Source organism: Grammomys surdaster, unplaced genomic scaffold, assembly GCF_004785775.1.
Source record: "Grammomys surdaster isolate TR1022 unplaced genomic scaffold, NIH_TR_1.0 1162, whole genome shotgun sequence".
Taxonomy (NCBI): Eukaryota; Metazoa; Chordata; class Mammalia; order Rodentia; family Muridae; genus Grammomys; species Grammomys surdaster.
The window spans coordinates 1,369,479-1,396,757 of record NW_021605581.1 but is presented as its reverse complement, the minus strand read 5'-3'; the positions used below and the strand labels follow the sequence as shown (position 1 = coordinate 1,396,757).

General features: G+C 39.3%; 1 long non-coding RNA gene across 1 annotated transcript in view; it reads left to right on the top strand.

Moving 5' to 3' along the window:
• LOC114634993 overlaps positions 1 to 27,279 on the top strand; it is a 109,410-nt gene that overhangs the window by 16,082 nt on the left and 66,049 nt on the right. Inside the window, exon 2 of the long non-coding RNA XR_003713398.1 lies at positions 14,590 to 14,749. This is a non-coding gene — a long non-coding RNA (uncharacterized LOC114634993). The remainder of the gene's footprint in view (positions 1 to 14,589; positions 14,750 to 27,279) is intronic.

Here is a 27,279-nt window from a genome sequence, read left to right as displayed (position 1 = left end):
AGTATCTATCATCTTGCCTGGTAGTTAATAAAGCTTGCTTAAAATTTGGATCAAAATATGAGGCAGTGGTCTCATTCTTGCCTAGAGGAATTAACATCCTGTCTTCAGTTTTAAAACCTATAATGGTAGAACCATAGAATATAAATCACAAGGGTAGGGTGTGAAGTCAAGGGTGTGGCATGCAAGAATGAGCAGATACCACAGTGAAGAATGAAGCATGCTGGACCTAGAACCAGTCTCCTGGACATTGGCTTCCAGGGTAGATCTCCATGGACTCTATTTGGCAGATCAGAGATAAGATCATCAGCACCAGAGATAAGGACACTGCTAAAGGTCACTCCCACTAAGTAGTTGCAAAGGCACATGTGAATCTGATCACATTTACGCTGCTTGACCATACCATCTCTCAGGTATTGCTGGTACCAATGCACAAAAGCCTAAGACAACCTCACTTAAGAGTTTCAGCATTAAGCAGCAAGTCTGCATGCCCTGTCATTCAGGGTCTCTATGTCCCTTTAGATTTAACCTGACACCTTGACACACATGTAGTATAGTCTTCCAAAACAACAGGGTGCTGCAGACAAATCGCAAGCTTGGGATCTGACAGGCCTGTGTCTAAAATCTGTCTCTACTGCCAAGTGTGCAGCTATCGTCATGTATGTTTCTATAGTCATGTATGTTTCTAACTCTGATTGTCCACCTGTAAAACAAAACCATTGTAACACCCTGGAAATTTTGAGAGCTGGGTTCAGAAAGGAGGCAAAGATCAAACTGAAGAAGCTTCCAGTAGGAGATCAGAATATGCTTATTCTCTTCGTCTACCTCCTTCCCTGTGTCTCCTTAGACTGCACTGTGCCCTTCAAGAAGCCAGATGCTCTCTCCACTAGGGTGTGACACTTTTAAAAATAGCATACATCTTAAGTGATGGCTATGTGATCTATATAAAATAAGGCACCTTCTGCCAAGTAAATAAATAGAGAAACGCATGTGCTTCTTCTATTCCAATTTAATCTGTCTGAGAGCCTGGAAGTCTCTGTGAGGTAAGTACTGTTTCCACTCTGCCCTTGGTGCAGCGTTTCCATTGAATTTATCTCAGTTCCTCCTGCTGCTGTCATGCTGGTGGCTCTCTAATAGGTTGAAAGTTGAGGAGGGCGAATATCAGTCCAATTGAATAACAACTAAATTCTTATTTACTTAGGATGTTCAAGGTAACTTACTGTTCTGTCTAATAAGGAACCAGCACAGATGCCTGCATTACCTATATTCAGAGAATCGAGTTTATCAAAACACACTGCCAGTGTGGGACACAACGAGATGTGAGGTGAGGTGATGTGGGAGCTTCCTTGGAAACTGGCAGGGACCTGTACAGGGCCACCATCAGTGTCAGCGCCTGTCCCTGAGCAGAGCTGTGCTCTCATGTGCCCTGGCAATGTGTTCTTTCATGTTTATTTATTTCCTCTTTCACTAAGATTTAGAAAAATAAAACATTTGTTCTGACTTTTCCTCTAGGATATTTTACACATAAACAATGCTCAGCAAGTTATGCATGAATGTGTCCATCCAGGTCAGACTTCCAGTCCTCCGATGCCACGTGGGTAGATTAGCTATTCTGGAACCCAAGTGCTACCTTGATATCCAGCTATCTTACTGTTTTTCTTCTGTTATTTTAAGGCAAATGGGTATGCACTGCCAAATATTTAGAAAATGCACCCAAGAGGAAAGGAGCAATGCCTACTGGTAACACTTTGAGAAGTTATTCTGGGCATAAAGAAAAAACATGCTACAAAAATAGACTCATGATCTCTAAAGTCCAGTGGGAGCTACTGTTTGAACTTTGAACAGTGTATCACTATCATCTTTTTATGTTAATATTTTTCTTCCACGTACATTTGAGTGACTGCAAAGAGGTCAATGTATCAGACACCCTACTTCATTCTGAAATTAAGTAACATCCTTAAGGGGGGTGCATTTTGTAGCCAAATGCTCACTTTCCTCCAAGTATGTTTCTGTGGGATTAATATTAAGAATTAATTGAAGGACCAAGGTAATTTATTAAATTAAAAAAACAAACTTAGGTACTGTCATACTGTCCTCAAAAGATTGAAACCAAAATATACTGCTATTTATGGGTTTGTTTCCAGGAAGATTGCTAAATCCTTGGCTTCTGGGGCTGTGTCCTAGTCATCTGTATATTCAACACCTGCTTTGGTATGTTAAGTCACTAAGCAGAGGAACTGCCTGAGAAGCATTTGATTGCTTACGTGTATACAAGTTTAATTCAAGTTAGCAATATCTTCCCAAGGTTTTGAGTTATCTGCCAAAAGACTTTTGGGTTAATGTGTTCTCTGACATTCTGTGACTTCACAGCTCTCTCCTGAAAATAAATGGCCAAAGTGTTCTAGGAGTACTGCCTCTATATGCTTTACAATGGATAATCACACTGATGGAATCTACAGGCCTACATATATCTACATATAATTAGGATGGTATAGAAATACATGAAGGTATGCCAAGCATTCCATGAGAATTGGGCTAGACGGTGCAATGAGAAGTTCCTGTGTAACAATTCTTGGCTAACCAGAAATCTGTTTTCTATCTGGAAGAAAAGTCTCTTTACACTCATAGGATTTTCTCTCTTATTGGTATCAGAAAATAGCAAGTACAATTATCTTGAAATTCAGCTTCCTTGGTTGTTTTGCCCTGAGCAATGAGAAAGAGTATTGTGCACTGCTCTAGGAATGGTTCAAACCCTTCCAAATTACCCAGTACAGAATTGTGACTGCTGGCTTTTCTTTACCCAAACCACCTGGTTCACTGGTGACAGATAAATGGGTACACACTCTTCCAGGCTACATGAGCACCAATCATGCTTATTTCTGAATACTTCTGTCTGTTCCTCATGTGGTCAACCATGGGCATGGCTGACATTCGAAGAGTGGCTTATTTCTAGTCATCACTCAGTAAATTACCTTAGCAGCAAACCAGTGGTTGTTTATTTGAGAATCTGCAGTGCAATATTGGAACTGCTAGGGTAGGGGCAGATGCAAGGTTGTATCCAGGGCAGAGGCAGGCATGATCTTGGTGCACTGGGCACACTGAAAGAAAAAGCACAGATCTCTTAGATGGTTCTGAACATGATTCTTGAGATGAATCCTTAATTAATAAACTGGATTTGCTGGGCAGGTGGGATAATGTGGGGGAAGGGTATGGAGTGAATGGGATTTTAGCAGAGATATAGCACTACAGCATGTGCTTGTGATACAGGGTAGAGGCTCGCCTCAGATTAATAGCTTTCCTCCTGTTCTCTCCTTCCCAAATCTCTCTGTACTACATCCCATCTCACAAAGGGCCAGCCAGTAGAAAAGTTCCCATCATTCGCAATGGTTCTTGAAAAGTTCTTGATGCTTTTCCAGTACAGTCAGCTCTGTGTCACTGCTTCATCCTGAGAGGACCTGTTGCAATGGGTGAACCACCACTGATTCACCCTCAGCAGCAACACAAAACATTTAGGTCAAAAGTATAACTACACTTCTCTACGTTAGAACAATGATAATTGTAGTTATTCTTTGCCCAAGCTTTGAGGCCAGATTTCTAGATGTGGTACACATTTAATTAGTATATCTACCAATATATCTGTCAATCACACAGCTAATCTATAGTTATCTATTACCTTCCTGTCTGTGTCTGTCTGTCTGTCTGTCTGTCTGTAAACACGTATGTATTTCATCTATCCTCTATTATCTATCATGTTTATTATCCATCAGTCTGTCATCTGTTTGCCATCTATCTGTTCATGTCATGCCCATCCATGTTAAAGCTTTCTACCCACCACAAAATAAACATTCTTTATCCTACCCCAAAACATTCTCTTCTCCTGTGCCTTAAATGACTGCTACCCAATTCCAGGGAGTATAAACACTACCCAAAGGTCTTGTTAAAATACATATTCTCAAGACTCTCTCAGATCCATGAGTCCACAAGAATGAGAATGTTTCTTAGTGATCCATTTCTTTGTTGTAAAACAAATAGAGGGTTGATTCACACAGAGTAAGTATATGTCTCAGATGACCTCGAGAACCACATCAAGTGCTTCTGTGGATTCCTGACTCCTCTTCCCCTACCTTCATGGATTTCGTTTAAAGAACAACTTCCTCTTTATATATATCTCTTTCCTTCTACTATTAATTCAATAATCTCACAGAGAAGCTTTTTCGTCTATACTCCTCTCAGTAACTTGCCTCTTTGACTTCTTTGGCAGCTAACGTTCTTTCTAATGATATCCAAAAAGGAAGTGATCTTGCTTTTTATTATCTTCTAAATTCTGTTTTTTGTCCCAAGAAATTCATCAAGATTGTTTTTCTCAGAGTTCATTAATAAGCTGGTGATTCCTGCTCTTAACTTGAAATGGCAAAGTATCAGTATTTTACTTTAGGACTCTGATTTACTTTTGATGCTCATCTTAACTCTTCTCTATTTATCTGGTTAAGATATCAATTTACCTTTTATGTATTGTCATATACAAATGTGTTGCCATATGGAAATGCACAGCAAAATATATAGCATTGTTGTTTGTTGATGTACTTTCCATAAATTTTAATGAGCTTTATATAAAATAATTGTCTTGCTTTTTTGTTTGAAATATTTTCAATATGTCCAATTTGCTATATATAAATCTATTTTGTTTCTTTGGGCTTGATGATATTGTTAAAGAGATGCCAGAGTATGCACAAAGTAAAGCCATGCATTTTTATTTCTTTAAATCATTTACTGAAAAGTGCCCTTAATAAACATAATATGTATTCTTGCATTTCTTCTGAGAATGTTTCTCTCAGATAAGATCCTCAGTCATGGCTATTAATCCCTGGAGACCTCTCCCTGCTTTCCTCAAGTATAAATTAATAAGGGGTGAAGTTTCTAAAACAGAACTTTTGTTAACATATATGATGATTCTTGATTTCATCTGGGAAGCCATTCCAAGACCTTCCTATTCAAAGTGAATTTCACTTATTGACAGAACACTTGTCAATTGGAAACTTCACAGTGATCTGAGGAATGTTTTACTTATTTAGAAAAAGGTATATCATTAGAATATGGCTGGAGATTGTAGAGCCTATGTGCTACTCTTAACAGTATAGATATTTTGGCAATGTCCATCCTTCTTTTTTTCATTTTTTTTAATTCAATATTTTATCTATTTACATTTCAGATGTTATCCCCTTTCCCCATCCTCCCCACCCCCCCCCATTAATCCTATATCCCATCCCTCCTCCTCCTTTTTGCCTTTATACTGTTTAAATCACATGCAAGTATTATGGTCAGTTCTAGGTTGAGGAACTAGCAATACAATAGATCATATTGTCAAGGAACATGCAAGACAATAAACCCAGATTGTCAATGAACACACACAACAATAAACAGAGTCCCATTATCACTCCTGTAATCACTATTTCTAAGGGCTTATCAGGATGACCAAAACATCTGAGCCTACTTCCCTGTCCTAGCCCAATGTCATTTTCATGCCTGAAGCCTACTTCTTTGTTCTAGCTTAAGATTTAGATTCCTGCCTGAAATTTCTTCTTTGTTCTAGCCTAGGATTTAGATTTCTGCCTGAAATTACTTCTTTGTTCTAGCCTAATGTTAGAATCCTGCCTGCAATCCATATTCCTGCCCTTCGTGTTAAAGCTTGTCTCTAACTACATCAACAGGTTGGCAGCCAAAGTACATGACTTGAAACTGAAAATGGACCCACAGACAGAGTTATAAATTTAATAGGCTGGCAAGCCAAAGACAGGTAAGATTTTGCACAGAGCCTTACCAACCTAAGACATAAGTGTGTTGCTCATGATAACATATATTTCATGACGGGTAAGGAAGGCTTTCTTGTCAGAATTACCTAAGACAGGCTCAGTCTGGTTTATGCAATAAAAAGGGGGAGATGTGGAGAGCTTTTGGGACTGCCTGGCAAGATTCTGACATTGGGCAAGGACAAGGAAATTGGCTGCTTGGAAGAAATCTGACATAGGACAAGGTAGGGAAATGTCCATCTTTCTTATCCATTAACATAGAATGTCTTGCTAAATACTTATGTCTGCTTTAATTTATTTCAGTGATGTTTGTGATTTTCAGAATATAAATCACTCCTTGGTTATATTTATTCCTGTTTCTTATTTTTGATGGTATTAGAAGTGACACTCCTTTCATCTTTTGAATGGTTTGCTGTTATTGTATGGAATTGAAACTATGTTGTGGGTTGACTTTTACATTGTGCAACTTTACTGAATTCATGAATTCTGACAGACTTCAGATAGAATAGAGTTTCTTGAATAGCCTATCATTGGCAGATAGACTTCTGAGTCATACTATTGTTTGGCGTTTGTTCTTTTAGTGTGTTTGTTTTGAGGCAAGGTCTCATGTGTCGCAGCCTTGCCTCAGACTCACTACATAACCAAGGATGATCTAAACTTCTGCTCTATATACATCCACCTTATGACTACAGGGTGTGCCACCATCATGCTCAGTTTATGTGGTGCCAGGAACCAGACCTAGGGCATAGTACATGCTAAGCAAGCACTCTAGTAACTGGGATTCATGTATGCTTTATATTTAGTTTCTTGCCTAATTACTGTGGCCAGGATTTCTGGTCCTAGGTTGAATAGAAGTAACAAGAGTGAATACCCTTGCCTTGTTCCTGATTTCAAACACAAAAGGTTTCAGTTTTCATTATGTTGTGATAAATTATTTGTGTCTATAAACTGTCTAAGTTTTATTTTTCTATTAATGTACTTAACCACAGTGATTGATTGCATGTGTGAGTTATCTTTGTATTCTTGAATGAATCCCACTTCATTGTGGTGTGTGTTTCTTTTAATGTGATAATGAACTTGGTTTATTGAGGACATTTGCCTCTACATTATTCAGGATTACTGGCCTTTAATTTCTCTGGCTATAATCAGGGTAATGCTGGCTCATATGATGAGTCTGGAAGATTTGGAGGGTAGTTGATATCAACTCCCCTTTAAATATTTTATATAAGTCACCAATGAGGCACCGTGTTCTAGGCTTTTCTTTGGTGGAATACTTTTTATTACTGATTGGAGAATCTCACTTGTTATTGGCCTGGTCAGATTTCCTGTTTCATCATGATCCAGTCTTGGTATGTTGCATCTACTCAAGAATGTATCCACTTCTGTGCTATTTCAGGTGTTAATGTATAATTTTCATGGTAATCTTCTGCCATCTTTTTGTATGTTTTTAATATCCAGCACAATGTCTCCTTTTTGAATTCTTATTTTAGCTGAGTTTTCTGAGTTGTTTTTTCCTTAATTCAGTTAAAAGCTGCTGATTTAGTTTATTTTTCCCATCTCAACTCTTAGTTTAAATTGTCTTTTCTATAGTTCTGTTCATCACTAGTTCATGGATTTCTGATCACATTTCTACATTCTTCTGACTTTGATTTGTTTCTTTAGTTTCTCTAGCTCCCTCAGATAGAACATCTGATTGCTTCTTTATTTTTTTTTCTTTACGTGGGCTTTATTTAGCACTAGAAGATTACTTCTAACGATTCTAGCTACCCTCCTTAGATTTGGAAATATCATGCTTCCCTTTTCATTTACCTTGAAGCATCTTAAATTTTGAATTGCTGGTTTCTTTGAATCTTTGGTTGCTCAAAAAAAAAGTGTTTAATTTATACAAAGTGTGCCTTGTCCACTTCCCCTGTTACTGATATCTAATTTTGTGCCATTGTGGTCAGAAAAGATGTTTGATATAATTTTAATCTTCTAAAGCTTGTTAGGACTTGTTTTCTGACCTAATAAACATGCCCCATGTAGGCTTAAGAAAAATATTTCTGATGACCTATATGGAATACAGAATACTCTGCTAAAGTCTCTTTGCATTAAAGTTTACATCTAACATCTAATGTTTCCTTAATGATTTTCTGTCTCATCCCTCCATTATTAAAAAACAGAGCATAAGAGACTCTATTGATATTTCATGATCTATTTTTCTCCTAATTCCCATCAACATTTACTTTATTCATTGTTTGCTCTGATGTTGAGTACATAGATACTTACACAAATGCACAATTGTTTTGCATTTAAAATAAAGTATCCTGCTGGTCTTCTTTGTCTCTGGTGGCAGTTCTTGACTTATAGTCTATTTTGCTGATGGACAGCTCCCATAGAGCTGTGCTTTCTTACTATGTGAGAAACCTATCCTTCCCCGATCTTTATTCCCAGCCTGTGTCTCTAAATACAAAGTGCGTTTATTTTGACAGGAAATAGTTGGGTCTTATATTTTTATGTGTTCTGCTATCCTTTCCTTTGATTGGGAAGTTTATGCTCAAAGTCATCTTGATAGGGATTGGCATGTTGTTCTTATTTCATAGTTCTCTCTCTCTCTCTCTCTCTCTCTCTCTCTCTCTCTCTCTCTCTCTCTCACAGTTCTTTTGTTCTACTTTTCTGCTCCTGCTGACTTCCTGTGTGAGTCACTCAGTTATTGTGATGAAATGTTTTGATTTCTTTATCTTTCTAGCTCATCGTTGTTTTAATTTACACTTCCCCCATAAGCAGTGAAATGAAACATCTTCACATAACTCAGAGACGCAGGCACTGATCCTACCCATCTCTGAGTTCCACAGACTGGCAGCATTTGATGCAGCTGAGCAGACCTGAGAAGCCTACTGTTTGAGGAAAGCCTTGTTTAGCCCTCCCACTGAGGCTTGCCATCTTTACCCAATGTTACTCAACAAAAATCATCTTACCAAAAGAAGTTCAAGAGAGATAATGCATTTAACTATATTAAATTTCAAGAAGAGACAAAGACGTAAACGTATTTAAGCCAGCGTAAAGTTGTGGCCTTGAGAAAAAATGGACAGAGTAAGCTTCTCATACAGCTGTCCTTCCACCACAGGATTTGTATTATCCCTTTATGCTAAAGCCCCAAAGAGTGAATTCTGCTCTACTTTTATTTTGTGGCATATTTAAATCTAATACTAAACTCTATCAGTAGGTTGGAAAAATACTCATAGAATAAAAGTCTTAGTTAAGGCCTGATGTTGGAGAAAAAACAAAGAACAGTATCCCTGAGGGATGTTTTGAGAAAGCAGACAGGTTCTGAGAGGTCTTGCTTTTACCCTTAGTTATTTCAAGAGATCTGAGTTCAAAGACCAAAGAGCAGGTACATTGCAAGTATCGCAGAAGAGGCATAAAGATATATAAAACTCCAACTTTTAGCAAATAAAGGAATCTCAGTTGTCAACATTCCTTAGTGAAATAGGAATGCTACATGATCTTTTGAGTATTTCCTGCCTGGAACTTGTCCCAGAACAATAGGGGAAAAGACAGGGTGGAATCAAGCAAGAGAAAAGTCTGTTCTTCCTTACAGTTGTGTTGGGGTCTCCTACCTGGGAAGAAATCTAATATAAAAAGAGTGTTCCGAATCAGTGACATTTAGGGAAGTGATTAGGCAGTGACATTAAACAAGTTCCAAGACCATTTCCAGGTTATTTCTGTGGGCACCTGTGTTTCTCAGGAAACTACTGTTGAAGTGGGCGAAAGAGGCTGTTCCTAATTAAAACCCAAGGGTGCCTGCAGTGGGAAAGTTCACCAAAGACCTATTTGTTCCTTTCCCCAGCATGTCTACTCTTTGTTTTTTTGTGTTTTATTTTTTTAAAGACTTCTTTGGTACCTTAAGGAACATAACAAAGGAAAAATATCTGAGCAGAACAAGAGAATGTCTAGAAAGGTGCGTAGGCTGTTGAAGGTGTGACACCTGCCTCTAACTCCAGACTTCTCACAGGAAGAGCCACGCTTTCCACTGGGGTGTGGACACAAAATTATTTTCTAGTCTCATGAGTTTATCAAGTACTTCTTTGGCAATTCCAACAGCTGTACATAAGTGGAATCATACCTGTCAGACACAGCTGGAATAGAACTCAATAGTAATACCTGATTAATAAAACTGATCACATGGACCCTTTATTCATGGTCATCGATGCCTTCTTCACTATGACCTGTCAGCTCATGTCTCATGCCTCTCCGAGTTTCTTCCACATGGGACTCTGAATATATTCTTGCTTCTCATAGATTTCCTGATGAATTACTTAGAGATAGGAGAACTTCAACCTTCAACATTAGCTTTCAAGATTGCCCTAAGCCTCCAAATCCAGTTGGAAGCAGTATGAAAAGTTTCTCACTATGTCTAGAATACACTGGCAGTTATCATTTTGTCCTATGATCTACTGGATATCCGCATGACCACATCTCATTGCAAAAGAAGCTAGATGTAATCTTGCTGTGTTACACGAGGGGAAATAGATATAGCAAACAAGTTGCCAGACTACATTATTTTTTTCTTTAAATTTCAATTTACTTTGCCTGTTGATTTTTACTTTCCAACCACCCATCTTGTGCAATTCAGCAAAATTCCACCATTTACAACAACCTGTCATAGATTGAATCTAATTCTGAATGGTCAGGTTCCTTACCTGGATTCATCTTTGCAAAATGATATTTGTAACATACAGGGTAGACTCATAGCACTTCCCCATGGGAAGATGTGAAAGGAGAGGAGGGATTTGAGTGGGGTGACTAGGCTTGCCAGCTCACCATGACTACTGACTATGAGAACTTTAAATATTTCAACTGTTCAGTGGCTGAACAGCACCTAAGGACTCACACAGGACAGCTGATGTGAGAAGCAGAGAGAGCTCAGGTCAGTGTTTGTGTTGTTAACTCATTCTTGTGTTTCATCCCTGGTTATGGGGTAGCTTCAGAATAAGAGTGCTGTCTACAGTCTCTGCCAAAACCTTCTGACTCACTTACCTTTGACTGTGAGTGATGAAAGGCAAGGGCTAGGTCTTCTGCTTCTTACCATTGTGTACTTAACCAGGACCACATCTTTGCCCTTTAGTTGAAAATAGATTTTTTTCTCATGTAATATATCTTCATTACGTTTTCCCTTCTCACTACTCCTACCAGTTCCTCCCTATCTTAAGAGTAGTTTGTTTCTTCAGTGAGACCCTCTTTGAGAAACAAATTGCAAATAGTTAGCAAAGGAGATAGCTTCTGGGGCAGGGATGGGACATGCATCCAGTTCTCCTTTCAGCTCTAGGACCCTGTCTGGTGCAGCCCTGTGCATGCTGATGTGGTCTTTGTGAGTTCTATAATGTGTGCTTCTATCATGTCAACTTAGAGGGTCTTGTCTCTTTGGTGTCCTCAATACCCTATGGCTCTTACAGTCTTTCTACCTTCTCTTCTGCGGGTTCCATGGAATTTGATGGACACATTCTGTTTAGGGCTGAGCATTCCAAGGTCTCTCACTTTCTGTATATTGTATGGCTGTGGGTCTCTGTATTTGTTCCCATCTGCTACTGCAGGAGGAAGCTTCTCTGATAATGGCTGAGAAATGCACTGACCTATGAGAATAGCAGAATGTCATTAGGAATCATTTTACTGCTATAGTCTCTTAGTAGAATAGTGGTATTTGGTTTCCCCCTTGGTCCCTGGGTTCTCTAGTTCCAGGTTCTTGGTCTTCCAAGCAGTGTCAGATCCAAGTTCTATCTCATAGAATTGGCCTTAAGTCAAATCTGATATTAGTTGACTTTTCCCAAATTATTTGTGCTACCATTATACTAACATATCTTTCAAGCAGGACACTACTGTAGATCAAGGGACTTGTAGCTATGGTAATGCATAGAGTACCTTTCTGTAAAGCACTATGTAGTTACCAGCTCAACTTCTCCATGTTCAGTGAGTTGTGTGGGTGTTGTGTTCAACTATAGTCTTGGCAGCAGCCTGAATTGTTGGTTCCTATGAAACCCCTTCAGCCAACAACCCAATTCCCAGTACTGGAAGCTTGATTTGGTGATAAGAGATGTTTAGTTGGGACTGTTTCCCCCATTATTTGGTGATTTCATTTAGATCATTTTTATATAGATATAGAGTATACTACTAATACAGTATTAAGTATCCGTGTGTGTGTGTCTATATGTATGCATATGTGTGTGGGAGTCTATATATGTATTCTTAACTACTATATTAGGTTTCCATACTAATCTTCAAAGGGCTCTCAATTTTAGCTGTGTCTCCTCAGATTCCCTCCCTCACATTCCTCTTTCCTCCCCACATGATCCTCCCATTCCATTCCCTTCATTCTTCCCTGTCTATCTATAACCATCTATTTTATTTCCCCTTCCTAGGGAGATCTATCTATACTTTCCTATGTATCTTAATCTCTACCTAACCTCTATTGTTCTATTGATTGTAACTTCATTACTGTTGACTTAGCAGCTAATATCCACACAGAAGTGAGTACATAGTATAGTTGTCTCTCTGAGTTATCTCACTCAGGATGATTTTTTTCTTCATTTACCGATGAAATTCATGTTTTTATTTTTTTAATAGCTAGGTAGCATTCCATTGTGTAAACTCACCATATTTTCTTTATCAATTCATGTGTTGAGAGACATCTAGATTGTTTCCATTTTGTGGCTATTATGAATAGAACAGCAGTAAACGCGGTTGAGCAAGGTTCTTTGTGATAGGATGAAGTATCCTTCAGATATGTGCCCAAGAGTGGTATAGCTGGATTTTGAGGTAGATCAATTTCCGTCTTCCAGAGGAACTGCCACTGATTTCCATAGTGGCTATACAAGTTTGCAAATTCACTATGAACAGATGAGTCAGAACCACATTTTTAAAAGGTTTACAGTTTTTAATCTAATACCCACCTATTAACAAGTACTGGAGGAGTGGAGGGGGGTTGCAACCCCATTGGAAGAACAACATAGGATGGCCTGACCACCTAGTTCTCCCAAAGTTTAGACCACCAACCAAGCAGCGTACCTGGAGGGATCCATGGCTCCAGATACAAATGTAGCACAGACTGGGCTTGCCTGACAGCAACAGGAGGGGGGGCCCTTGGTTCTGGGGAGGTTTGATGTCCCAGCGTAGGGGAATGCTGGAGTGGTGGGCTGGGATGGGAGAGTGTGAGTAGGTGGGGGAGCACTCTCAAACAGGCAAAGGGGATGGGGTGGGGGTAGGGGGTGGGGAGTTAGTAAAGGGGTAACCAGGAAGTAGGATATTATGAGATGGGGTTGGTGGAGGGGGTAACTGAGAAGTGGAATATAGAGATTAGAAATTTTAAAATAAAAGAGTATAATTATAAAAGATTAATTCAAAAAGTTTTATGGTTTTTTAAAGTAAATTGCTAAAAATTATTCAACAACCATTGAGTAACTCCAATCTGTCTGAATTCAGTGTCATTTTAAGAATGAATGATAAGAGTGGGATTTAGGTAAAGGCCACTCTTCACATGAAGGACCTTTTCTTCCAACTGGATCCTGGGAATTATTAATTATGGTTCTACTTAAATTTGGGGTCAAGAAATACTTCTTTGGGGACAGTAGTTGCCCTGTGCAATGTAGAATATAGAGAAATACCCCAGACTTTTGACCCCTGGAAGTGGAAGTAGTTAGGTTTCCTTAGGATGTCAGGAATATGTCTTTTTCCGTACCATGACAATAAACAAAATGTTTTCAGTATTGCCTAGTTGTCAAATGCCTGGTGAGGAAAGAGAAAATATCCTCAGTTGAAAACCATTGAGCTAGATGGAGATTAAGTTTGGTCCTCTCTAGAGTAAGAAATTCCAAAGTTATAGGCTTTTATATACTATTACAAAAATAAATATTTATGGGCATATACATATCTATACCTACGGTTCTTAATTAATTGTATGATGAATGGTTTGTAATGTTGGATAAAAATGTAAAAACCTGAGTACATGCAAGATATTATCAGGGAAAATGGAAGAATCCATAGGAAGTAGACATTCATAAGAGTCAGGACTGGGAGAATGGATGGGTAAGATGTATATCAATATTCGCCAATTACATTTTACATAAAATGCGTTGTTGAATGTATTCGAAAGCTATTCTCTAAGTATATTATTAGCAGTATATACCATTTTTTAAATAAATTGCTGAAGGTGAGTTTCTCAGATAAATGAATTGAGGTTCTGTGTGGCTACAGAATGTTTTCCAGGTTACAAAGAAATCAAGTGGCAGAGTTGTGATTCAACTCAGTTCTAGCTTATCTTCAAATCTATACCATAACTATAATGGCTTGCAGCTGAGAGTTCCCCAGGAGCTCTAACTTTCTCCATGTGAACAAAACCCTGGCAAGGATTTGTATAGGGTGATCAGCAGTACAACTGTAAAAGACAATCCTGATTGCACCACAGCCCATCAAAGGCTCTGCAAGTTAGCATTATGCTACTCAAACATTCTCCCAAGGAGATAACTTACAATCTGTGCCATAAAGAAGACAGAGTGAAAAAGAGAAAGGAATCTATTGCCATGACAACTAAGTGACAGCTCAGACACTATGACCACATGTACCATACTTACTACAATTACTTCTACAGTGGTGGAAATAGAGAACCAATGTTTTATCCTTGAATAGACTCAAATGGTACCCAAGAAAGTCTCTCAGGTGGGTCTCATCTTGTTTTGGTGCTTTGGGTTTTGAAATTCAAATAAAAATACTACTACTTATTCTGCCACCTCCACATAGCTATACAGCTACACAGCTCTTTAAATGCCTAGGAATTTGGAAATAATCACTGGCTTCCTATTGCAAACTAGTGATACTCTTGAACTCAGTCTCATCCAGATCATCCCAGAACAACTCTCACAGCTTCTTATCCTATCGATGCACTCACTGGCTGTGGGTGTGCAGTAAGTGTGAAAGTATGAAGTAGGTTGCAAATGAGCAATAAGCCATGACATATGTACCACACATAGCAATTGGAGATACAGACTAAAAGAATAAAATCTCACCTTGCATCTATTAGAATGATCAAAATTCAGCACACTGATGCCCCATGTGGGAGCAAAAATGCAGCATAACAGAATCCTCTAGGTTACTTTGGCAATGCAGAGTGGTAGGTACACTGGATCACAGTGGGTAGATTCCTAATAAACTAACCATATTTTTACTATACAATCTAAAATATGCATTCCTTGCTATTTTACCAAAGAGAGATGAAAAATTAGGTTAACATAAAAACCTGCAGGTGGACTTTTAGCACAGCATTATTCCATCAGTTGATAACTACACAAGTTAGTACATCCGGGTGATTATCACTGCCTGGAGTAGTAGTAGAATATTACTCATCACTAAAATTAAATGAACTATTGAACCTTGACAAAACACATGGAAAACAGATGTGTATGACTAAAGAAGAGAAACCATGCTAAGAAGGCTACATTTTATCTGATTCCAGCTACATGACATCCTAGAAGAATCAAAGCTATGAGCACAGTAAAGATATCAGTGATTTCCAAGGGCCATGAGGAAAGGGAGAGAAATGAGCAGAAAACACAAGATTTTTAGGGCAATAAAATGATATTATAAGGGTGGGTATGGACTATATTAAATTTGTCAACACCCAGATAATATACAACACCGAGTGTGACTATGGACTTTGAATGATATTTGTCAATGAAAGTTGATTAATCATAGCAAATGTTCCATTCCAGTAGAAGCTGTTCTTTACAGGGGAGGCTATGCTACAGACAGTGGCAGTAGATATATGTAAAATCTATATATCTTCTACTTAAGTTCTTGGTGATTCTTGTGGAAATTAAAGATGTTACAATATACAGTGAAATAATTGATACATATAAACCTGGGTTCAGGTATCTTTCAGTCATTAGTGGAGGGGCTGGATTAGAGATAAATGATGATAAACCAAATACAGTCCTACCATTTTTATATTGAGGAGGTGATTTTATAACTCGGTGGGGAAGTTATAACAAGAGAAGTGAGCATGTCCACATCCAGACAGTGATACACTGATATGCATTATCTTCACTGAATCCTCACTCTCCTTCCCACTTCCACAGTGGCAGAGGAACCTCACTGCTCAGCCTCATCATGGGCTTGATCATACACCTTTCTTTAGCCATGAAATATTAGTAAATATTAGTTGACCTGAAGTCTTAATAGTATTCATGTACTTGGCTTGTTGGTTTTGATTATTGTGTTTTGTTTTCTACTTCTGTGGCCAGGTAAGAGAACATTCCCCAAGTGACTATGCCTTCAAACTGGACTTTGTTCTGCTCAACCCTTACCATGAAGCAGAACAGCCCAGCTGAGCCTATTTTAGATGAATCAAGTCCATTTATTAATATGGACCATCAAGCTGGACTCAATGATAGGGTGCTGGATGCTATTGTACCATGACTGTGGCCCTGGGTTCACTCTCCAGCATTGTAATTAATAGATGAATAGTTGAACAGACACTCAGGGATAAGAATAAAGTGTATTGTATTAAGCCATTGACTTTTGTACTGGTTTATTAGACAGCAATCACACACCAATATAAGCACAACCAAGGGCTATCTAATATACATGCTAGTATGCTCAAAGTTGACTTTAATATGAGCTATGAATTTAAATGGTGAGTGAAGAGAAAGACTTTGACATGCCTAAAGGCATGGCATGAGCAACAACAGGCAACTATAAATGGGAAAGTGCTTTGGGGGTCCACTGAACAACATTTTAGCAGAAGATTATCTCTAAGAAAATGTCAGCATGTATGTAGTCAAGGATGACTTTGAAATACTGATCCTCTTGCCTCTACTTTCCTAATCCTAGGATTAAAGACAGGTATCACTATGCCTAGATGAAAAAGAAGGTTCTTGTGGCTCTCTTGTTTGGGCATAAATTTAAAAGAAAATTAGGATGAAGTTTCAGAAGACCTTGAATATTAAAGCATACAAATTAGACATCTAGACTAGCAGGAATAGTTAAGAGAGACAGTAGCTACTTGTGTGATTCAGAACCACCCCTTACATGAGTGTCAGAAATAGCACTGAGGTCATTCTTAAGGAGATGGGTAAATAAGCTCTTCTGTAAGTTATGAAATGGGTCTGGCTGAGGCAGCCTGCTCTGCTCTGTCACATATCCATTTAAAGAAGGAAGTTCAGTGAGGTGCTAATGAAGACATTTTAGAGAATCAGAAGATAAACATTTGTGTCAAGATATAGATCAATAGGGAAGGCCTAATCACATCACTCTGTAAATTGCTCAAACACAGACTGTTCTGAATCCCCTCATTGGTGGAGATAAGAAAGGTGATGGGCAACAGGAAGGTGAAGCATTGCTTGCATTTCTTCCTTTGAGGTTGCTGGAGTAACTGGAGTAACTGGTGTGTGAAATGATGAGCCTCTTCCTGGGAGAAGTCACCTAGAACAGGTCCTGAGGCTAAAAAATCTTAATCCCTCTTGCAATAAACTCCCTAATCCTATAGCACAGAACCCCAGGAAAGTAAGGCAGAATAGGGCCAAGTGAGGGAGGATTTCACTAGAGACTCAAAGGACTGAAACTCACCATTGTGGATGACAATCTCAATCTGTCTGTCAGAGCCAAGTAAGAAAGAGCATTTTATATGGAGCTCTTTCCTGGAGGAAAAAAAAAACCGCTAAGAAAAAAAGAGCATGCCCAGATGGCCAGAGCCTAGGGGAATATGAGATGGGACTAAAGGAAGTCAGGCAAAGGAGATAAAATAAATTCCACATGCACTGCTTCTTATTGCCACTTTTGTACAGTTGCTATGGGAACTGTATTTCGGAAGCTCTCTAAGGCTGTATCTACCCAGTGCAAAGTGTTTGGAGCTGAAATGACCAGTCAATTTAAGCCAACTGGTTTAATTGATTGATTTCCAGCTCATGCCCCCAACCCAATCCCAATTGGCTGGTTGCTTAACTGGATTCAGTGGCATCTTGCAACAGTAAAATTGGTTTACCTGTTGTGTATATCTGTATTCCACCTTAATGATAAGATGGCCCTCTTTCAATCTGTCTTCCTGTACTATGGTCCCGTCATTTCTGGGATTTATAAGCAGCTCTACAGGAGCATGGACAGTGACTAGGAAGTCAGAGAAAGACTATATGATGTTAAGTGTACCCCTGTGTGTGCATGTACACACACATGTACACACCTATGTACACACACACACACACACACACACAAGCAAGCAAAAGAAAGCATTAGACAAGAGTCCAGACAGCAAAGCAAAAATGAATCAGAAACAAGTCCCTTCACAACAAAAGATGGGGTTGAGATACTGCTGTGGGGCAAAGGTGATGAAAGACGAGTCCTTGCATCATACTACCCAGGCCAGAGGCTGCTTATGTGGACCTTCAGAGGCCAGAGGACAACCATGAATACTGTTTCTCAGGAGCTGTACACCCTGTTTATTCAAACAGGATCTCTCACTGGCTGGCTGGCCGGTGAGTTCCTGGGATTTACTTATCTACATATCCCCAGCCACCAGTGGGATAGCAAGCACATGCTAGTGTGCTTGGCTCTTTTACTCAGTTCTGGTGATCAAATACAAGTCCTTATGCTTGTACGTCAATTATTTTACCAATCAAAGCTATTGCCTCAGCCTCCAAGCTTCCTATCTGTCTATCTGCTTCTTCCCAAAATGCCAACTTGGCTCTCTGAGGTCAGAATCCTGGGCTAACGGACAAGAATAGTGCCTCAACGTTGGTCTGTTCCAATCTCTGTCTCCTCTCCATTCATCTCCCCCAAAAGAAGTAATACAACAGAATAGCATCTTATTACCAGTGAGAAGAATTTATAAAGTCTGCATTCATTTAGCATTTCCTGGGAGAGGAACTGTGATAAGTCTTTACAAGCAGAACTGCCTATGATATCATTTAGGCTTGAAGCTCTTTCATTTCTTATATATTGTCCTGAACTTTCAGTTTCTTGTACTCTAATTTTGAGCTACTCCATGTAACCCTAAGCACATGACTTATGACCTAGATAGCTTTATACCACTATCACTTCATTCTTTTATCAAATGAGCTGCCCATGCCAATTTCTTCATAGACAATGGAAAAGTCAGACAACACATCTTGTCCCAACAATGAATTCATGAGGGTCCAAGTTATGGGAAAAACCATTGACATGGAAATCAGAGGTGATCTAACACAAATTCCTAGTGAGAAACCAGATAGATTAAAGAATCAATTCTCTATTTTTCTAAAATGTACTTGTTGTCTTCTAGATACTCAAATTTTAACCATGATGTAAAAGTCAGATTTATTGCCAGAATTGAAAAGATTCACTGATGCCAGGTCTGGTGGCACAGACCTTTAATCTAAGCACTCAGAAGGCAGAAGCAGGTTGATCTCTATCTGGAGTTAAAGGCCAGTTTGGCTTATATAGTGAATTTCAGAAGAGTCAGAACAACACAGATAAATCTTATATTAGAGAGAGATGGGATTCACTGATGATTAATAGCTGCCATGTCATTGGAGCTTATAAAGGACTTTACATATATTGTCTAGCTGATTTCTACTTTAACTCACAAGAGAGATAGCTTGTTCTAGTTTTGCTTTATGTTGCTGTGATAAAACACAGACCAAAGCAACCTGGGAGGGGAATGGGCTTATTTGGCTTACAGGTTACAGTCTATCATTGAAGGAAATTAAAATTCCTAGGCAGGAATTCAATTCAGGAACCTGGAGGCAGGAACTGAAGCAGTGGCTGTGGAGGAGTACTGCTTGCTGGATCTCTCTCCACAGTTTGCTCAGCCTGCTGTCTTATACAATCCAGGACCACCCACCCAATGATAGGACCAGCCACGGTAAACTGGGCCCTCCACCCCAATCAGTAATCAAGACATGGCACACGGTCATGTCCATGAGCCAGTCTGATGAAGGGAATTCATCAACTGAGGTTTCTTCTTCCAGGGTGACTCTACTTTATATCAAGTTGACAAAAATTAAGCCACATAGATGGTTTACCCAGTGATTAAGAGTTTAAAAACATCAAACACCTAACCTAAGTTTTCTGACAACAAACTCCTTCTTCTTGCTATATTTACATGGGATCCCTAATCATTGAAATCTGTACTTTTCCATTGTTCCAGTTGGTGTTTTGAAGGCATCAATTTTCCTTCCTTTGATTTTCTACATAACTGCCTGATAAACTATGAACATAGAGTCAGATTCACATCTAAATAATGAATTGCACTTATATCTACTGAAGTTTCTCTTATTGTTAATAAAACATTTTGAACTCCAATCTTGCCTAGAAAGATTACTTTAAAATTCTGTGTTTCTCCACCAGTACAAGATAGAATACACATTGAAACGGGACATCTAAGCATACTGTGAACTGTGAGCAGGTTGGAATCATTAATCCCTGGTGGTATCAGGCCATTGTTCAAATGGAACTGCATTTAAAGATTGGGTCTTTATCTAGTGTGGTTTAATTGTTCACGTGTGTTTAGTTCTCTCTCTCTCTCTCTCTCTCTCTCTCTCTCTCTCTCTCTCTTCCTCTGAGTTCCTCTCCCTCTCTCCCTCTCTCTCTCTCCACCCCCACCCCCCGTGTGTGCATGTGTGTGTGTGCATGTGTGAGCGTGCATGTGTGAGCATTCGTTAAGCAGGAATATCTAAAGGCTGAGTGACGGGTAATATCATCCTGTCCTTTGGGTCAATACAGTTGTTAGCCATACAAGAACATTTTAATATTCCCCAGGTTTGATTGTTCCTCTTTCATATTAGCATAGCCCAGTCACAATGGTGATTTTATTGATTGATTGATTGATTGATTGATTGATTGATTGATTTAATATATGAGTGCTCTGTCTGCACGTATGCCTGCATGCTAGAAGAGGACATCAGATCCCAGTGTACATGGTTGTGAACTGCCATGCTGTTGCTGGGAATTGAACTCAGGACCTCTGAAAGGTAAGCCTGAGCTCTGAACTCCTGAGCTACTTCTCCAGCCCCATAATCAGATGATTGATTCATAATTTGGTTCAATCACTTGTGGTTGAAACCAAAACCAACTAATAACCGTTGAAGATATACTAATTTAAAGCCAGTGTCTGACCAAAAAGGATGAATTTCTTTGTGGATTTTCACAATAAATTCATTCTGACTAGAATGGAGCATATCCTGAACATTTAATTCAATGGTAGCCTGCCAGGGAGCACAGGGAGGAGTGTGCTCTACAATGGAGTACTCTTCCTTGAGACAGAGCTTCATGACATTAGCAAAGCACTGCCAGACACTCTCCCCCAAGGCTGACTGCAAAAACAAAGCAGCACAATGCAGGTTTTCAGATACTAGAGAGAGAGGAATGTTACAGTTCTTGGAAAGATTCTCCTGAGACTTAGAAACTAGCATTAGAGATCCTAGTGAAAAATAGAAATGTGATTTTCTTCTGTGAAAAAAAAATAAACTAATCTATAAATAGTAGCATATTCACCAAACTGAACTAGTTTGGGTCCTGGAGATTTAAAGTTCTCTAAGCTTATTGAACTGAATGGTAGGATTAATTTGTAGAGTAAAATGACAAGCTGGGGACGATTCAGTATGCAGTCACAAAGTTCTTATCAATGGGGACAAAGGTCTAGATTCCAAGGCAGTTTTGAGAATTGATTGTAATTCTTTCTTTTCTTCCCAGGCAAGGGAAGGCAAAGAAAAGGAGAAAAGAGTCAAATCTCGACCTTTCCCATTAAAAAACTAATATACCCTTGAATCTATTCCCTTACACAAGTTCACAGACTGCCCTGACCCCAAGAGACAAATAACTAAGGAAGAGAATAGTTTGCCAACAAATTTGAGGCAGGAGAAAAATGAGTAGATCCAGGGTATTAGAAGAATGAAAAGGACATCCAGGCACCTCTGAGACTGAGAACATCAGGAACAAACTCAGGCTGCCTTCTGACATGGCTTCTCTTGGGTCTTCAATTACTATGACATGCAAACAGCCCGTGATCAACCAGAGATTGCAATGTAGTACCAATTCAATGCATCCTTTCTCTGACCTGCTCACCTGACACTTCCAGAATATGTCTCATGCATTAATTATGTTTGGCACAGAGCTATCTCTCAAATAAAAGTCAATGTTTGCCCAATGAAACTTAACTAACTAGCTCTGTGGAGTTTCTACCATGTGCCCAACATTGTGAGAGACATAAAGTCAGTGATTCAGAAGTCTGTCCTGAAGGGATGAGATCAGTATTCAACAATATCTGAATCCAGATAGAAGCCAAGTGTGGTAAGTGAGATACAAAACACATAGGGTAAGAACGGGAGAAGATATGTGTCAAGTGGAGAGACAGGAACTGCACCAAGCAGTCTCCTTTTCACCCTACAGGCCAAAGCAACTTTCTTAAATTTGACTGGGTGATTCATTCTTTCAGAGTTGTTCAGGATACTATAGGATGTTAAGACCATCTCATCTGAGAGTTTCATATCCACGGATTCAACTATCCTTGATCAAAAATACAGTTTTATGGTTCAATGTCTCTTGACCATGGACAGAGGTTTTCTCCTGTAGCTATCTATAAATAATACAGCATAATAACAATACAGCATGTACATAGTATTTGGATTGTACCAGGTATGGTAAGAGGTGATTTTCAGCTTACAAAAGGATGTATGTGGTTACAGACAGACACTATGCCATTTTTATAAGTAACTGAGCATCCTCTGGTTTCACTATTCACAGGGGTTCTAGAATCAGTAAATGCACTGTAGATATTGAGGGACAACCATGCTATATGCATTGTACCAGCTGGTAAGGAATTCGGGGTCTAGGCATTCATTTCTCTAGCTAACAAGAACACTTTTGGAAGACAAATCCCACTTTTTACTCACCTCTTTGGAGAAATCTGCCTTGCTGAAGCTTACAGTTCTTCTGGCCAGCCAAAATTTAATCAGAGTGAAGTATTCAGATTCATTTATTTTATTCAATGTTGGTCAACTGAAAGGTGATGTCAACTCTAGACCTCCACTCAGGAACCTTCTAAAGTTCTTTTTTGTGGGGTATGTGTGTGGAGGATTATAAATCTTTATACATGAGCACAGAGTCTACAATACTCCTGCCTCTCTTTCCCGACTCCAGTTCCAATTCCTCCCTCCCCCTCTAACTCCTTCCATATGTCCACTCTCACACTCATGATCTCTTTTTAAATTATTATTGTTAGAAGTGTGCACGTGTATATCTGCACATACATGTATATGAAAACCACTGAATCCGTTTAGCACTGCTCATATGTGTAGTCATGTGTCCAGGACAAGCTACCTGGAATTGGTCAACCATGGAGAAAACTGATTCTAGGGCATCCATGTGGACATATTTTTCTTTCAATGGGCTGCCATTCTGCTCTGCCCCTTGTCTACCTCTTCAATCTCATGTGTCCAGAATTTGACTCATCAGACAGGTAACCTAAACAAAGCATCCTACACAGTAATCTTTCCAAGAAAAGTTTAAATCTCATTGATGAAGAATATGATAAAATATGCCATTCTAGGAATCTAAGTAGCTCTTTCTTACCCAAACCATCACTAGGCATGACCAAGGCTTGGGGCTTTCTCCTGATCATGAGGCAATTACGCATACTACCACACCTATTCCTGGATCCCAACAGTGCCTGAGAGAAAAGTCATTTTTACTTTCTGCTATGGAAGGATCAGGAAGGTGACACTCCACATAGACAAAGTGGAAGCTTTTAAATGTCCCCTCTGGTCTCATTTCCTACAGAGTGACTTTTAACTGCTGCTTCTTTCTGTCCAATTTTAACTGGAATGGTTCACGTCTTCTCTATCTCTGACTTCCCTAAATAACTAGCCCTTCTCGGCCCTTGCATCCTCCTCATTCTCACCTCTGAGCCCAGATAGAAGAGGCTTTTTAAAAACATGGTTAGAAAAGGAAGCCAGTGCAATATATGTGAAATTCTTACTTCCTGAAACAGTATGTTTGGCCCTAAGCAAATTAGATCAGTGTATTCTCTGGCCATGAGTTCCCTCTGAGTGGGTCTTCTCTTGACCCATGCCAAGGCTGCAGTGATCACAGCTTGGGAGCTTACTCAGCTTCTATACCTTCTGAACTGTCTGGCTTCTTGTTTGCCTAGTAAAATTTTTGTAATTTATTTGGTTGGTCTTAGTGATGCTCTGAACACATGAACTATGATGGGGTATATAACTAGATTAAGTTATTCTGCTCATGTCTTCCAGGGATATGGGTTCAAGAAATTCTAAGCATCAGGGAACACATAAGGAACATTTCTGGGCAAGGTAAACTTTCTCTCTGCAAACAGGCTAACCTCTAGGCCAGTGATTCTCAGACTTCTTAATACAACCTTTTAACACAGTACCTCATGTTATGGTGATGCCCAACCATAAAATTATTTTGTTGCTACTTTGCAATTGTAATTTTGCTAGTATTATGAATCATATTGCAAATATCTGTGTTTTCTGATAGTCTTAGGTGACCCCCACAGATTGAGAAACGTTGCTCTAGGCAAACCCAGTTTCAGGAAAAGTTACAAGACAACCACTTCAACCCACCAAGCCAATGTTCAGGAATATCTAACTCCTTTAACTTAAGCTGCTTTAGTGTTGCTAGGAAGGAAACCAGCTGATCTTTCTTTTTGGCCTTTGTTTCTAAGCCTATTCAGCACTCACTATGGGACTTCCTTAAAATAAGTCTGTAACAAGTCACCAACACAAGAATACAACATTGTCAGTTTTGCTCAGGAGCACACAAGAATTAGCTCTCCGGGCATCCCACAGTCTTTCAAATCTCTCAAATCTTCATGAAGCTGTGCTCAACAAGGGTTAAAGGATGTGGGAAATCCAACCTCCAACTCCAACTGAGAAGATGTGGGACAAAGAAGGAAAGAGGAAATATTTATCAGTCTCCCAAATAATTCTACCCATAGGTCAAACCTAACCTGAGTAGAGCCATGAGAACAAGAGGTGCCTCTGGGTATAAGAGCCATTACTATCTTAACCAGAGCCACTGGGATTACACCCAAGAGATTCTCACAAGATGAACAGGGCTGTTAATGTTCCTTCAGAAAAGGAGGGGTCAGAGAGGGTCATTGAACTCTCACCTGAGATACAGATACTCACACCCCAACCCAGGGAGATATGATTCCGTACCTGGTCTCAGGAGTTAGCAGAGTGCATATGAGGTAGAAGGTTAACAGGATGCGGGAACTCCACCCTAGGCAGCTTTGGTGTTGTTAAAGGTGCTCCTGAAATTAACCCCTTATTTGTGCTTAGTAAACTCAGCAGTTCATCAGGCTAGACCTGGATGTAATCATGTCTTTTTTTTTTTTATTAATGCTCTATCTGAGGTAAATATATTTGTTAATGTCTCCCTGGGAAATGATAAAATAAAAATAATTTTGTACTGTGTAAAAAGGTCTAAGCCATCCTCACAAGGCCATGCTTTGGAACAGGTTATTTCCAAAACTGTAGGTTACATGCTAACTCCTACCTACCATCAGCCATCTTTTAAAGGACATGCACAAATTACCACAAGTCTAATTAGCATAATGAGTCTACTGCAAATTAAGCACAGATTTCTAAGAGTATCATCTGTAAGAGCCACTTGTAAACGTCTTGTTTCTTACTGTGCACTCTCAGCTTCCAGAGAAAATATTTTTGTTTCCTTCAAAGAATATTTGCAACCACTACACACTCGGCTGATCGAGTTAGAACTAGGGTAAAGAAACCAATTTTCTTATTCCTTCTCTGTCTCAGTTTCTGTTTTTCTGTCCCTCCCTCTCTCCATCTTTCTGTCTCTCTTTGTCTCTCCTATCTCTATCTTTCTCTGTCTCTGTGTCTCTCTCGGTCTCTTTCTCCTGTCTCTCTCTGTTTCTGTTCTGTCTCTGTCTGTTTCTGTGTCTGTCTGACTCTCAAAATCTGATACAAAGCTATAATTGGTAGTTAACATGAGTGTTTTATCAAAATTGTCCTTGGTTCTTCATATCTTAGAAGGTTTGTGAAAGACTCATAAAATTACCATTACTACGTTTGTCCAGAATGGTTTCCATATAGACTGAATAACTGACATGATTGTCTCCTGTGATACTGCCCTCAACCTCACCTTTCAAGTGCCCTGTGAGAGTGATCACTGCTTGACCTTGGTCCTATCTATCTATAGACAGATATCTATATCTATATTCTCCTCATAGCAAGAGCAACTTCAGTTTTGTTTTGTTTCTTTTGTGTGTTGTTGTATCATTATGTTTGGGTCCTCTCCTAAAGTGAAATATTTTGCAAGGCTTTCCTGCAGCCTGTTGTCACCTGAAGCCTTTGAATGCTGATATTTCTTGCTTATCACCCTAGTGGCCCCAACACCATTTCTTCCACAGCTCTGTCTAGCATACATTTGTGGTGCCATTGTCAACATTTGGGATTTCCCAATTTTAAGCTTTTCATGATTTCATGAAAATATTATTTGATAATACTAAACACTTAATTTTCTTTGTTTTGCTTTTTTCCTGGGGAAGAAAAGAGTAGGCTCCAAGCTAACCTTTCAAGGCTGCACCAGACAATCTGCCTATATGGAGCTATGTGGAAACTGATGTAAAGCTCTCCGCATACTGCAATTACTTAAACCAATAGAATTTTCTCTTAGAAGGTGAATTACATACAGAGAGAGCTCCTCACTCAATGGAGAAAAAGAGTAGGTAAAGAGATGGAGAGGTGCTGAATCAAGAGAAGGCACATCCTACCCATTCCACTTCTGAACATCTTCCTGTTCTGTACTGAGACAAGATCCTAAGCCAGCAAACACATCACCTGATGCAGCCAGCTGTGGCTCAGAACTTGACAGTTCATCAAGCTCAGCATGCATGGTCCTAAGATAGACAGATGCTGTTCCTAATCTTCTGAGTGATTTATCACTGCTTCCTTGGCTTATTTCTCCCATTTTACAAAATAAAAGGCAGTAAATAGGGGCTGGAGAGATGGCTCAGCGGTTAAGAGCACTGACTGCTCTTCCAGAGGTCCTGAGTTCAAATCCCAGCAACCACATGGTGGCTCACAACCATCCGTAATGAGATTGGATGCCCTCTTCTGGTGTGTCCGAAGACAGCAACAGTGTACTCATAAATAAAATAAATAAATCTTAAAAAAAAAAAAAAGGCAGTAAATATTCTGCCTCAGTACTCGAGAGTCCCTTTACTTACATGTGGGCAAACGGCTCAACAATCTACCCCTTAGTCTCTCTACCCCCTCTAAATATATATCATACAGAGAGATCTTCTCCCTCAATGGAGTGTGTGTGTGTGTATGTGTGTGTGTGTACCAGCTATCAATGGTATATTCATCTTTCACTCTCTTGTCCAGAAGTGCAGGTGCAGGTATAGAACTCAGCTTCCTGGAGGCAAGAAGAGAGAGAGAAAGAGAGGGGAGAGGGGAGAGGGGAGAGGGGAGAGAGGAGAGGG